Here is a 14,433-nt window from a genome sequence, read left to right on the forward strand (position 1 = left end):
TACTGTGTGATCCAGTGAAAAGATTGCTGGCCTTGAAGTCAGCAAGACCTACCTGAGCTTGAATCCTTCCTTAAACATCAGCCATGTGATAGTGGACAAGGTATTTAAACCTCTCTCAGCCTCATTTCTACAATCTGTAAAGCAGAGTGGACAATAAAAGCACCTACCTCATATGGTTGTTATAAGGATAAAATGTAAAGTGTTTTGCAATTCATAAAATGTCATATAAATGCAAGCTATTATTAAGAATATAGCTATGATTAGTGGTATTATTACTAATAGTAAGTAAATAAGTATTATTTTGAGTCAAAAGGAAAATAGGAGTTCAGTTGATCACTTTCTTTTGGTTATTTCCTGCTCCATATAGTGATTCTCTTCCTTTGTCATTGTTATTGTCTTGAATTTATCTATTAAAACTTCAGTTGTCCTTCATATTTTGCAGAAATTTCAGTTCATTCTATACTTTAGCCTTCGTCAGACTTTTCTTACTACTCTTTTATATGTGTTTTTAGTTTTGTGTCACTGCTTCTACTTTCCATTTATGTCATTTCAAAATTTGCACTCATCAGAGAGCTAATTTGCCTGGTAACTCGTGAGATGTCTTGAGATTTTTGCATTTTTTCAAGAACTAGAGACAACTGCACAATGACCTTAGCAATCAAAAATCAGCCTTGCTGTGCGGGCTTTTTGGTCCAAAAGCATTATGATGGGTGGAGTTGGGCGCAGAAATACAGAACAAACTCAGCACTGACTTCCATCTAACCCATACCCATATACACCTTGGAGTTTCAAAAACAAATTCATTTTCCTGGCATTTCTACTCAAACACATGTTAAAATGGCATCTGATTATCTGATGCATCCTAGGTACTTCTTCCATACCCCCAGTGTCCTTTCCTGTCATTCCCTCCCACATGTCAGGGTCATGGCGGTTTTTCATGGCAAATAGGAATTTTTCCTAGCTTTGTTCTTGAGTCTTGAGATTCATGATCCCTAAGGTATTCACTGGACTTAGTGCCTGGTACCTAGGACAAATTGGGTGATGGACTAGTTAAGGGCTCCTGATATTGCAAAATCACCACCTCACCCCCTTCCCTACATATCGTCAGGGTCTTGTCTTATTCTTCTTTCTACCCTCTCCTCTCCCACCACATACCTAATACTTTGACATAGTAGAAACCAAAGTTGTAATCAGTGTAGAGGGAACAGGGCTTTGCCCCAGAATGCAAAAATTTATAATAGTTGAGCTTAGCCTCTAGTCAACAAGAATAATTAGTTTAAAAAAGAAGCTATCAGCTTCTTTCTGGCTCTGTTCTCATCACTCCCCTCCACCCCACCATCCCATGCTTCCTCTCTCAAAAGTATATTTCAGATGTTTCCACCCATAATGCCAGTGTACCTGAGATTTCTTCCCCAGAGAGCCTTGTGCCCCAAGATCTGCCTCAAGGTGTCCCCACCTCCTGTCATGGGGAGTCCCTAGGAGGCAGCTAGGTTGCTCAATAGGTAGAGCTCTAGGCCTAGAATTAAGAAGATCAGAATTCAAATCCAGCCTGAGATAATAGTTGTGTAACCCTGGGCTAGTCATTTAACTTCTATTGGTCCCAGTTTCCTCAACTGTAAAGTGTGAATAATAGTAACACCGTCCTCCCAGGGTTGTTGTGAAGATCAAATGAGATAATATTTGTAAGGTGCTTACCACAGTGCCTGGCACATAACTGGCACTTAACATATGCTTGTTTCCTTCCTTTGTTCTTAAAGTGACTTCATTCATAAGATCAGTGTCTCAGGGACTTTCTCAACATGTGTCTCAAGGTCTCTCTATGACTTGTCCTCACTTTCCCTCAATGGAAGTAAATTGCATTAAGGGTGTATCTTATACTTGAGCTGAATATCCTAATTTCTTAGTCATGACTGATAAAAATTAAATTGGCCTAAAAATTTTAATTAAATTGCCCTAGATTTGGTTGGCAAGGAACTGAATTCTTTGTCTCTAGAATATTTCCCCATGTGAAATCACCAATGGGCAGAGGCCTGTGGGCTCCTCTCCCTGGTTTTTATCCTGCTGCTTTCTTGAATGACCCCCTCTACCCCCAAAAGATCAGCCAAATTGTGGCTGGACACAGAGGAACAAGATCCATGTTGGGGACCAGGCTGGCCCAGAATCCAGGCCAATCAATATTTAAGTGCCTACTATGTATCATCCACTGTTCTGAACGCTAGGAAATGGAAACCAAGAGTTCCTGACATCCAAGAGTTTACGATCTGCAGGAGGAAGAAAGAGGGTCCAATTAGGAGCAAGTAAGGACATGTAAAGGATATGTAAACACACTGACCTCAACCTTAAACATCATACAAAGTGAAATGTAAAAAAAAAAGAAAGGTCAAGGGAAGGTCCAGACAAAGGATATTTGTGGAAGGAGTGATCACTTCTACCAAAGGGATTGGGGAAGATTTCATGGAGAAGGTGACACCACAACTGGGTCTTGACAAAACACAACACACAAAAGAGAGGAAGAAGTACATTCAAGGCCTGAGGAAGGTTTGTCTGTGCTAACGCACCATGCTCAGAGAGGCAGGAAACAATGATACCATAGCAAGAAGAGAAATAGCATGAAACAGAGCTAAATATTAAGTGAAGGTCAGATTGTAGAAGACCTAAAATACTGGAGGGCAGCTTGGTGGTGCAGTGGAGAGAGTGCCGGACTTGAGTTCAAATCGGACCTCAGACATTTCCTAGCTGTGTGACCCTGGGCAAGTCATTTCACCCTGTTTGCCTCAGTTCCTCATCTGTAAAATAAATTGGAGAAGGAAACAGCAAATCACTCTGAGTATCTTTGCCAAGAATACCTGAAATGGGGTTATGAAGAATCAGACATGACTGAAAACTACTCAATCGCAGTAACAAAATGCCAAATAAGGAGTCTGTGTTTTTCCTGTAAACATTTGGGAGCCACTTTAGTTTTTTGATCCAGAATCTTCCAGAGCAGGAATATCTGAGGTTGAATGAAATCCAGGGTTCATGGGGAAAATGGAGCATGTTGGGCTTTTCCAAAATTACATTCCATTTCATATCCATTTCTAGAGGAGGAAAACTTGAGGACAGTCTGTTTGCAAACAGGCTTGAAATAGAAAAACAGGTCAATACATTTCCAAAGTAAATAATGTCAAAAGACAGGCAAATGTTCGTACTATAAAGGACAGACCCAGGAAGTTAAAGGTACCATGATCTGGAAATGAAGGGTGTGCCTTGATCTTAGAATCTTATGTCCCTCTGATCATCATCCTTTTGCATGGTTTTGAAAGAAAACCCTTACCTACACCCATCCCTTCCACTGCACTTCTCTCCCTTCCTCCCCACCTCCACCCCCTACTCAGCAATAGAAAATGCAAAAATGGCTGGTTGGGATTACAGTGAAAGATTTGTCCAAGGGGAGCCCAGGCTTGTCCTTATTGGTTCCATGGCAGAATGTCTACAATGGCCAATTCTAGGTTAAGGCTTTCCAGATTCTGCCTATGTCTAGGTTTATAGGATCATCAATGTAGAACTGCAAGGGACCTCAGAGTTCATCTGTCTGACTCCCTCCCTGTACAGACATGGAAACTGAGGCTCATATTTTTAAGTAATTTACCCAAGATCACCCAGGTAGTAGGTATCAGAGATGGGATCTCAACCTATTGTCTCACTTCAGAGCCATCCCAGTTCTCACCGTGGCACGAGTGTTATCCAACTGATCTTTCTGTAATTCATGCTCAGCACCAGAAACCACTGAGCACACACATCCCACCTAATTTGCCAATTGATTATAATGAGTTTGGGGGTTCAGGGAAGGGAGTGTGTGGGAATCCCTAATTTGCTTCATGTTGTTTGACGTTGGACTTTGAATTTGAGGAGACTAATGCTATGTAGGAACTGAGCTGAACATGAACCTAATCCCCAGGCCCCTTCCTATAGTTGTCGTTTAGTCGTTTTTAATCATGTCCAACTCCTCGTGACCCCTTTTGGTATTTTCTTAGCAGAGATACAGGAGTGATTTGCCATTGCCTTTTCTAGCTCATTTTACAGATGAGGAAACTGAGATACAAACACCATTAAGTGACTTGCCCTAGGGTCACACAGCTAGTATGTGTCTGAGATCACATTTGAACTCGGGTCTTCCTGACTTCAGGCCCAGCACTCAATGCACTGTGCTGCCCTTTAACTACTTTGTATTTATTTGTATTTGCTCTCCTTATAGCTATATCTACCTAGCTATATCTATAGCTCTCTCTCCATATAGGGCTGTATCTAGATATCTATACTTGCCTATATAGATAGATATACTTTTAGAGTGTATGCCTGTAAGTAGGAGTTTTTCATTTCTTGTATATGTGCCTAGCACAGCACTCTTAATAAAAATCCTTGATGACTGATTAATAAGAATTTTGGTTTCTTTCAGTTCTAATCTATGATGCTACTATCTAGTCAGGGGAGGGGAACCTGCAGCCTCAGTGCCACGTGTGACCCTCTAGGTCCTCAAGTGCAACCCTTTGACTGAATCCAAACTTCACAGAACAAATCTCCTTAATTTGTTCTGTAAAATTTGGAGTCAGTCCAAAGGCCACACCCAAGGGTCTAGAAAGCCACATGTAGCCTTGAGGCTATAGACTCCCCACTCCTGATCTACTCCAACCTGCTGTGTGTGTGTTTGTCCTTCGTTGCCAAAGAAGACCTGCTAATTTTAGGTGATTTGCTCAAGAGCCAGGTCATTTTGTAGTTGAAGGAAGTGAACCTTATTAAGTAATTTGTTCAGACATGAAGGCAAGTAACTCCACTCATTGATAACACTTTGGTTCAAACCCAATTCCTTTGATTCCCAATCCAGTGATCTTTGAGAAGGGAGACATAATCCCTTAACTACAATGGCATTTCCTCCCATACATAATACCAAACTAGGACCTTCTGTGCCTGACTGTGCCTTCTCTGTTGCCTCCCAGCCACCCACAGGTTGCAGCTATAATCATTCCTGCTGACTTACCTTGACTTACCTGACATACCTTGGGCTTAAGGTTTCTAGACCTCAGTTTCCTCATCTAGAAAATGGAATAATTGGTCTAGATAAGAAGTTTTTAACCTTTTTGTGTCTTCTGGTTAGTCTGGGAAAGCCTATGGAACTCTTCTCAGAATGTTTTAAAATAATTGAAGGAAATGTTAAACTGTGGTTAGAGGTTAATGAAAATATGAATGTAATTTTTTCCCGTCTATGCTCATGGACCCGAGGTTGAAAACCCCTGGTCTAGATGCTATCTAAAGGTCCCTCCAAGTCCAAATTTATGATCCTACAATAATATACACACATTCTATGTTTTCTCCTTTCTCCTTTATGCCTTTCATAGTGTCAACTACCTAATCCATGTTAACTTATCATAGGAAAAGGCAAAAAAAAACCTCCCCTCTTCTAACCAAGGTACTCCCTCCATCCATTTCCTTAGGACATAAATAAATTTTAGAAATAGGATTCTGAAAACATTTGTTGTCAGACTCAGAAGAATCATTCCACTGGTAAAGTTTCTCAGACTGAGTAGGCTGTGGAGAGTTAGAAGGAGAGAGAAAGAGAGATTTTATGAAGATGAGGACTAGGATAGTATGAGACACAATCCCATGAGAAAGTCTCCATCCTTGGTGCTTCACCATTGTATGAATCTGTTTCCCTTAGTCTAAGAAAACTTTTATTTGCTTTGAGTTTTGCCTTCGATTTGGAACCAAACAAACCCTTCTCCAGGCCAATATTGCCCCAGGGTTAACTGTTATTCTAAAAACTGGAGAACAATCATTCAGTTCATTGGGAGTCTGCTACTGGTAAGGCACTGTCAACAACCTGGATGGGAAACATGATTCCAGGCAGGTAAATGCTAATAAGAGAGCTAACATGTGGGATGAGAAGCCTCCAATTTCCATTCTGAAAGCCCTGACCAAGCAGAAGCAGGCTGTGATTGTGGGTTGGATTTTTAGATGGACAGACACTCTTCAAAGCAGGCTTGATAAATCATTATCATCCAGGAGCCATAGGCTAAGTGTGAAGGAACCCTGTCCACTGCTGTTTTAAGTGCAACCAAATAAATGTAGGGTTGACACTCAGGCAATGGGGCAAATAAATACTCTATTTCCCTATGATATAATCCCCCACACTACATGCATCTCTATCCACTTATTGAAATATACACCTGAGAAACAGCAAGGGTTGCTTTAGGCAAGATTCTTGGGAGATATAAATGACAAGAAATTAATGTAAGCCATTTTTACATGGTAGTAGGAGATATCTGTGATCAAATTGTTTTCTGATTAATTACATGCACTAGGGTCAAAGCTGAAGCAACCTCACCCTCCTTGCTTCCAAAATACCTGAAAATGAGATGTAATCCACTGACAATAGACTGAGTTGAAGTAGTTGTGAAGATCTTGCCAGCTTTACTAGAAGCTGTGCTCATGCATAAGTACGGAGAAATGTTTAAGCATTTTTGCTAGCAAAACCTCATTATCCATGTGTAGAGGTTATTTCACTTATTTTCATACCACATATTCTTGGCATATCATGAACATAGATGCTTATTGATGGTTTAGATTTTTTTCCTTGAATCTATTTCTTTATACTTTGACTAGTTATCTATTAGGAAATGGCTCTTGTTCTTAAGTATTTGTATCAGTTTCCTATGTATCTTGAAGATCAGACTTTTATATCATAAATTGACTACATCAGTTTTTTCCCCAGTTCATTGTTTCCCATCTAATTATAATTGCATTGGTTTTATTAGTGCAAAAACTTTTGAAATTATATGTAATCAAATTGCTATTTTATCATTTATAACCATTTCTATTTTTTGTTTAGTTAAGAACTGTTCCCTTCTCCACACTTGAAAAGGTGAAATACATTACCTATAATGTATTTATGATATGATGTTTTATATCAGTCATACATATATATGTTTGCATATATATATATACTTAGATATTAGACCATTAGAGATTTTTTCTCAATTGATAGTTTTCCTTCTTATCCTATTTGCATTGATCATTTATATGTTTTTCAAATTTATATAATTAAAACCATCTACGTTATATTTTGTGATCTCTTCTATCCTTGTTTAGTTAAGAGATCTCCCTGGCCATGGTTTTTAAAGATACCCTATCTCATTCTCTTCCATTTTTTTTAATAGTGTCACCTGTCAAATTGTCATGTTATACATCTATTTTTAATTTATTTCGTTGCACAGTGTAGATTTCACAAGATACATACAGATGAAAGCCAAGTATAAGTAAAAAAAAAAAAAAGATAATTATCAAATTTTGGCATAATCCTGTAAGATTAGTGCCAAGAGTAATAAAGTTTAGAATGAGCTGAGTTTAGGAAGCAAAACTGAGAACAAAAATTTTTTTAACTTTATTAGAGAAAAAACCTATATCCTGGAAGTCATGCCACCCTACTGACAGGATCCACTACAAATTATCTAATCTCAAATGGGCCCTAACCTCAGCAAGACAATCTTTTTACTCCTCCGTAATTGATTCTTTATCCCAATTCCCTTGTTGGTTTCTTTTTTCTCTACAACCTCTGACACCACACCCTCCCCTACGCTCCTCAGTTTGAGTTCCTCAACCGCACTGGAAAAAATCAAGCCATTCTTTGTAAGTTGCCTCTTTTTTCCTTCCCTACATCTCCCAACCCCTTTAGTCTCTGATGAAGATGTCCTTCCCATCACCAAGGCCAACCCCTCTATGCATAACTTTGAGCTCTTCACCTTCTGTCTACTCCAGCACTATACAGAAGGGGTAAGTAATTATCGGGATCAAATCCTGCAAAGCCTGTTATGCCTTTATGTCATCTGACCCCTGTTCCCTTCCCACAGCCACTAACTACCCTAATGTAAGCTTTTATCACCTCTTCCAGAGTTATGGCAATAAACTCCTAATTGATCTCTCTTCTTCAAGGCTTTACCCACTAATCCATCCTCCATGTGACTCCAAAAGTCACACATCTTACAATGTGGATCCTCTACTCAATAAACTCCAATGGCTCTTTATCACCAATGTAATCAGAAATAAAGTCCTTTATTTGATATTCTAAGTTCTTCACAAACTGATCCTTTGTCCTCAGAGGTTTCTTCCCTAGGTTATGTTTGGGAACAAGGAGGCTGGAAGCTAGCTGGATAACTCAATAGTATGCATAAGTAGTCAGAGAACTGATTCAATGATCCAGACCTAAAGAGATTCATTAATAATTCAGTGTCAAATTGGATGGAGGCTTTAGTGGAGTGCCCCAAGGATCTTCACTTGGCCATATGTGCAGTTTAGCATTTTTATTAATGGCTTGGATAAAGGCAGAAATGACATTCTTATCAAATCTGTAGATGGCATAACCCTAAGAGGTGTAGCTAACAGTGGATAATTCAAAAAGATCTTGACAATTGAATGATGAAGTGATTCATAAGACGAAATTTAATTGAGTTCAATTACTGTATTTGGGTTAAAAAAAAAAAAAACTTCATGAAAATAAGATGGTGGGAGGTGTAACCAATCATAGTTCACCTGAGAAAGTGGACTGCAAGTTCAATAAGAAGTCAACAATGTGACAGTGGCAGTCCAAAAAGCTAATATGGTCTTAACCTGCATAAAGAGAAGCATATGGCCTCCTTCCTCAATTGGGGGAAAAGGTCAGCAGCTGAGCTGGGGCAGGATGAGAAATGAGAGGCCTATGTGCGAGCTGGCACCATGGTGAAGGAGGTGAGGAAAGTGACAGTGTCCACCAACCCCTTGAAGAACATCCTGGCCGGAGGTTTTGACAGTGTGTATTTGGCACTAATGGGACACCTCTGGACAAGGTAAAGGTGAAGCTACTGACTCAGCTGAAAAACCAGCCAGAACAGCCTCCCCTCTACTCTGGGACTTTTGGCAGTTTCAGAAAAACATTTGTTAAAGAGGGTATTCAAGGCCTGTACCAAGAAATGACCACTCCCATTGTTGGTATCACACCCTTGTTTGCCATGTGCTTCTTTGGCTTTGGATTGGGGGAAAAAACTACAACAGAAGAACCCAGATGATGAATTGAATGATCCTCACCTATTTGCAGCTGGTGTGTTCATAATGGGAACTATGACGCCTGGAGAAAGAATCAAGTTTCTTCAGGAGAAACATAATACACTGCTGCTTTGGACTCTGACAAAAAAATCTGTATCAGGCATTTGCAAAGGAATTATGCTTATTCTTATTTGAGATGTTTTTGCCAATGAGGTGTGGCTGAAAAATCTGGAGGCATCAAAGGAATCTTCAACTGGGTTGTGACTATCCCTCTGAAAGCGCTGATGTCCCTTTTTCAGACTGCTCCACCTAGAAAACACCCTTATGGCTTCCAAGATGTTCTGAGAAAGCTAATCTAAAATGCCATATCCCTATATAAAGGTTTTAACAGCTGTAGTGATCTGTGCTTTCCCAACAAATGCCATCTATTTCCTTGGCTTTGAAGTTGTCATGAAATTTCTTAATTGTGTCATGCCTAATTTGGAAACTCAGAAATCTTAAGTTCTCCAGACAATGGACCTGGGAGTACAATGACAAAGGAAGGAGCAGAACTGAACTCAACTTGACAACAGGGAGGGGAAGAGAATGAAAAAATAAGAGCACTTAATGAACTGTGTATGACTTTTGCCTTAAGACATCCTCTGACTGGTAAAGTGTGTGCCAGTTTGAAACCTGAACTCATAATGAAAAGAAATGCAAGAGAAGGAGGCCTACCCATCCCAAATCTAAAACTGTATCATAAAGAAGCAATCATCAAAACTATCTAGCACTGGCTAAGAAATAGAGGGGTAGATCAGTGGAATAGGTTAGGTACATAAGACATAGTAGTCAATGACTATAGTAATCTACTGTTTGTAAGCACTAAGACTCCAGCTTCTGGGATAAGAACTCACTAACAAAAACTGCTTAGAAAACTGGAAACTAGTATGGCAGAAAATAGTCATAGATCAACATCTTGCACTGTATACCAAGATATGGTCAAAATGGGTACATGATTTAGATATAAAGGGTGAAACCATAAGCAAATTAGGAGAGCAAGGAATACTTTGTCAGATCTATGGAAAAGGGAAAAATTCATGATCAAACAAGAGACAGAGAACATTATGCAAAATGGGTAATTTTGATTGCATTAAATTTAAAAGGTTTTGCACAAAGAAAATCAATGCAACCAAGATTAGAAGGGAAACAGAAAACTGGGAAATAATTTTTACAGCCAGAGTCTCTGATAAAGACCTAATTTCTAAACTATATAGAGAATTGAGTCAAATTTATAAGAATATGAGTCATTCCCCAATTGATAAATGGTCACAGGAAATGAATAGGCACTTTTCAGCTCAAGGAATTAAAGCTACCTATAGTCATACGAAAAAGTGCTCTAAATTGCTATTGATTAGAGAAATGCAAATTAAAACAACTCCAAGGTACCACCTCACCTATCAGATTAGCTAATATGACAAAAAAGGAAAATGATATATGTTGGAAGGGATGTGGGAAAACTGGTACAATAATGCACTGTAGGTGGAGTTGTGAACTTATCCAACTATTCTGGAGAACAATTTGGAACTATGCCCAAAGGGCTATAAAACTGTACATACATAGCCTTTGATCCAGCAATATTATTGCTATGTCTATATCCCAAACCATCCAAAACAAGTGAAAAGGATCTATTTACACATAAATACTTATTGCAGCTCTTTTTGTGATGGCTAAGAATTGGAAATCAAAGAGATGCACCTTAACTGGGGATTGGTTAAACAAGTTGTAGTATACGATTGTATTGGAATATTATTTTGCTATAAGAAATGATGAGCAGGCAGATTTCAGAAAAACCTGGAAAGATTTACATGAACTAATGCAAAGTAAAGTGAACAAAATGGAGAACAAAACAGAACATTGTACACAGTAACAGCAATATTGTTTGATGAAGAATTGTGAATGACAACTATTCTCAGCAATACAACAATCCAAGACAATCCCAAAGGACTAATGATGAAGCATACTATCTGCCTCTAGAGAAAAAACTGATATTGATTGAATACAGACTGAAGCATGCTATTTTTCACTTTCTTTTTTCCTTTTATTCAAGTCTTCTTATACAAAATGACTAATATGGAAATGTTTTACATAATTGCACATGTATAACCTATATCTGCTTACCATCTCAGGGAAGGGTGAGAGGAGGAAGGGAGGGATAGAATTTGGAACTCAAAACTTAAAAAAAAAGTGTAAAAAAAAGATTGAATTCAGGTTTCTTTGTTTCTTCCTTTCTTTCTTTCTATTTAACAGTATTTTCCCCCCAATTACATGTAAAGATAGTTTTTAACATTCACTTTTATAAGATTTTGAGTTCCAAATTTTTTTTCTCCTTCCCCCCAGACAGTATGCAAGGAAAATGACAAATGTTGGAGAAGATGTGGGAAAATTGGAACACTAATGCATTGTTAGTGAAGTTGTGAACTTAACCATTTTGGAGAGCAATTTGGAACTATGCCCAAAGGGCTCTAAAACTGTGCATACCTTTTGAACCAGCAATACCACCACTAGGTCTGTATCCCAAAAAGAGCATACAAATGGGAAAAGGACCCATATGTACAAAAATGTTTTTAGCAGCTACAAAAATGTTTTTAGCAGCTCTTGTTGTGGTGGTGAAGAATTGGAAATTGAGGGAATTCCCCTCAATTGTGCAATGGCTGAACAAGATGTGATATATGAATGTAATAGAATGCTATTGTTCTATAAGAAATGAGTAGGCATGTTGGGGGTGGAAGCTCAATTCCATGTGGACAGTCTCGGGCGGGTAAAGGTGGGAACTTCTAAATCTTAGAGTTCTCACAAGGCCCCCCAGGAAACGGCTGGGAATCGAGGTGAACCGAGCTATCTCGTGTATTTCCGCCTCTTCCCGTGAGAAACGTGATGGGAGGAGCATCCCCCTTGAGACTGTCCTGGATCTGGGCACACCTATTGTTATCTAACAGGCACGGTATTCAGGTGCAAACTATGTGGCTGGAGAGCTTAATTAGGATCAGGAAAGCCTGAAGGCTCTTAGCGCGGGAGGGACCCTTACAGTTCAGAGGGCTCCGTTTTTCCTCTCTTCGCTCTCCCCTCCCCCTCTCTCCCCACTTACACTTCTGCTTCCAATCTCTTATTGTAAGATCTTTGCCTCCTTGGGAGATTCCTCGCTCCCTCCTAAGGAAGAATTCCCCTGCACTTGTAACCAGAACCCTGAATAAAGCTTAACCCTTGTTCGACTCTGGGAGGTCTCTTCTCTCATACGACTATCCGGTTTGGCCAGCCGAAGACCTGCGAGAGGTAAGGTAAGAAGACTCGGGTAGCCCTCAGACCTCTAGGCCTGGCATAGGCAGATTTCAGAAAAACCTGGAAAGACTTAAAAACAAGAACTGATGTTGAGTGAAGTAAGCAGAACCAGAACATTGTACACAGTATCAGCAACATTGTGTACTTAGCTCTTCTCAGCAATACAATGATCTAAGACAATTTCTTCAAGGGACTCATGAGAGAAAATGCTGTCCACATGCAGAGAAAGAACTATGGAGTCTGAATGCAGATCAAACTATACTATGTTCTCTTTTTTTTTGTTTTGTTTTTTCTTTTTCATGATTTTTTTCTCTTTTGTTCTGATTCTTCTTTCACAATATGACTAATGTGAAAATATGTTTAACACAACTATACATATTGCAAAAGCCTGGATCTTTGAGTTTATCGTACACCAGATTACTATGGCCATTTACTAGAATGTAATTTGTACCTAATAATATATTCCAGTGACTCACCACTCTATTTTGCAAGTACCTGATTGCTTTAATAATTGCTACTATATAATACAATTTGAGATCTGGTACAGTTAGACTTCCTTTTTTTGCATTTTTTAAAGGATTCTCTTGATATCCTTGAGCTTTTGTTCTTCCAGATGAATTTTGATCTTATTTTTTATAGCTCTATAAAATAATTTTTGACAGTTTGATTGGCTTGGCACTGAATAAATAGAATAATTTAGGTAGAAACATCATTTTTATTATATTGATTTGCCCTACCCATGTGCAATGGATATTTTTCCAATTGTTCCATAATTTTTAAATTGTCTCTCCTGGATCTATTTTCCAGGTCTGTTGTTTTTCCAATGAGATATTTCACATTATCTTCCATTTTTCCATTCTTCTCTCTTTGTTCTGTGATTTCTTGGTTTTGCATAAAGTCATTAGCCTCCATCTGTGCCATTCTAATTTTGAGAGAACTATTTTCTTCAGTGAGCTTTTGAATCTCCTTTTCCATTTGGCTAATTCTGCTTTTGAAAGCATTCTTCTCCTCATTGGCTTTTTGAACCTCTTTTGCCAATTGAGTTAGGCTAGTTTTTAAGGTGGTAATTTCTTCAACATTTTTTTGGGTCTCCCTTAGCAGGGAGCTGATCTGCTGTTCATGCTTTGACTTCATGTCTCTCATTTCTCTTCCCAGCTTTTCCTCTACCTCTCTAACTTGATTTTCAAAATTCTTTTTGAGCTCTTCCATGGCCTGAGCCCATTGGGTGGGCTGGGACACAGAAGCCTTGATTTCTGTGTCTTTGCCTGATGGTAAGCATTGTTCTTCCTCATCAGAAAGGAAGGGAGGAAATGCCTGTTCGCCAAGAAAGTAACCTTCTATAGTCTTATTTCTTTTCCCTTTTCTGGGCATTTTCCCAGCCAGTGACTTGACCTCTGAATATTTTCCTCACACCCACCTCACCTCCTGATCCTCCCAGCCCGTGTTTGTGGTCTGAGATTCAAATGCTGCTTCCAGCCTCAGGGCTTTTGGCGGGGGCAGGGCTGCTATTCAGTATGAGATTATGATCTGGTGCTGAGATCGGGGCAGGGCCACCTCTCAGGCTCAGTTCCCTCAGGGGGTTTATGCGCAGACCTTCCGCAATGGATTCAGGCTCCCGCCCGCTTGGGGAGCCCCTGTCTGCAGCCGCCTCTCAGCTTCTACCTCCCGGGGGGGGCCTGAATTATGGGGGCACCCCACTCCCCTCTCGACCCGCCAAAGAGACTCTCTCACCCACCCCTGTCACCTGTGGGTGGAGGGACTTGTGCGGCCGCTGGAGATCCCGTCCCTGAAGCCTGCTCGGATCTATTTCTCTCGGTGCCGCAGCCGTGGCCGCAGCAGGTCTCGGCTGAGCTTTGTGTCTGCAGCGCGACGGACCTTTTGCGAGAGGTTTGCAGATCCCTCTGTGGGTGGAGGGACCCGTGTGGCCGCTGGAGATCCTGTCTGTGAAGCCTGCTCGGATCTTTTCCTCTCGGTGCCGCGGCCGCGGCAGGGCTGCGCTCAGCTCCCAGTCCCGGCGCCCAGTCCGCAGCGCGAAGGACCCCCCGGCGAGAGGTTTGCAGGTCTCTCTGG

The 14,433-nt window shown here is 40.1% G+C and overlaps 1 protein-coding gene across 3 annotated transcripts in view; it reads left to right on the forward strand.

Moving 5' to 3' along the window:
- Positions 1–14,433, forward strand: part of TMEM45B (transmembrane protein 45B) — a 39,807-nt gene that overhangs the window by 14,640 nt on the left and 10,734 nt on the right. The window lies entirely within an intron of this gene.

This window comes from Notamacropus eugenii, chromosome 5, assembly GCF_028372415.1.
Source record: "Notamacropus eugenii isolate mMacEug1 chromosome 5, mMacEug1.pri_v2, whole genome shotgun sequence".
NCBI lineage: Eukaryota > Metazoa > Chordata > Mammalia > Diprotodontia > Macropodidae > Notamacropus > Notamacropus eugenii.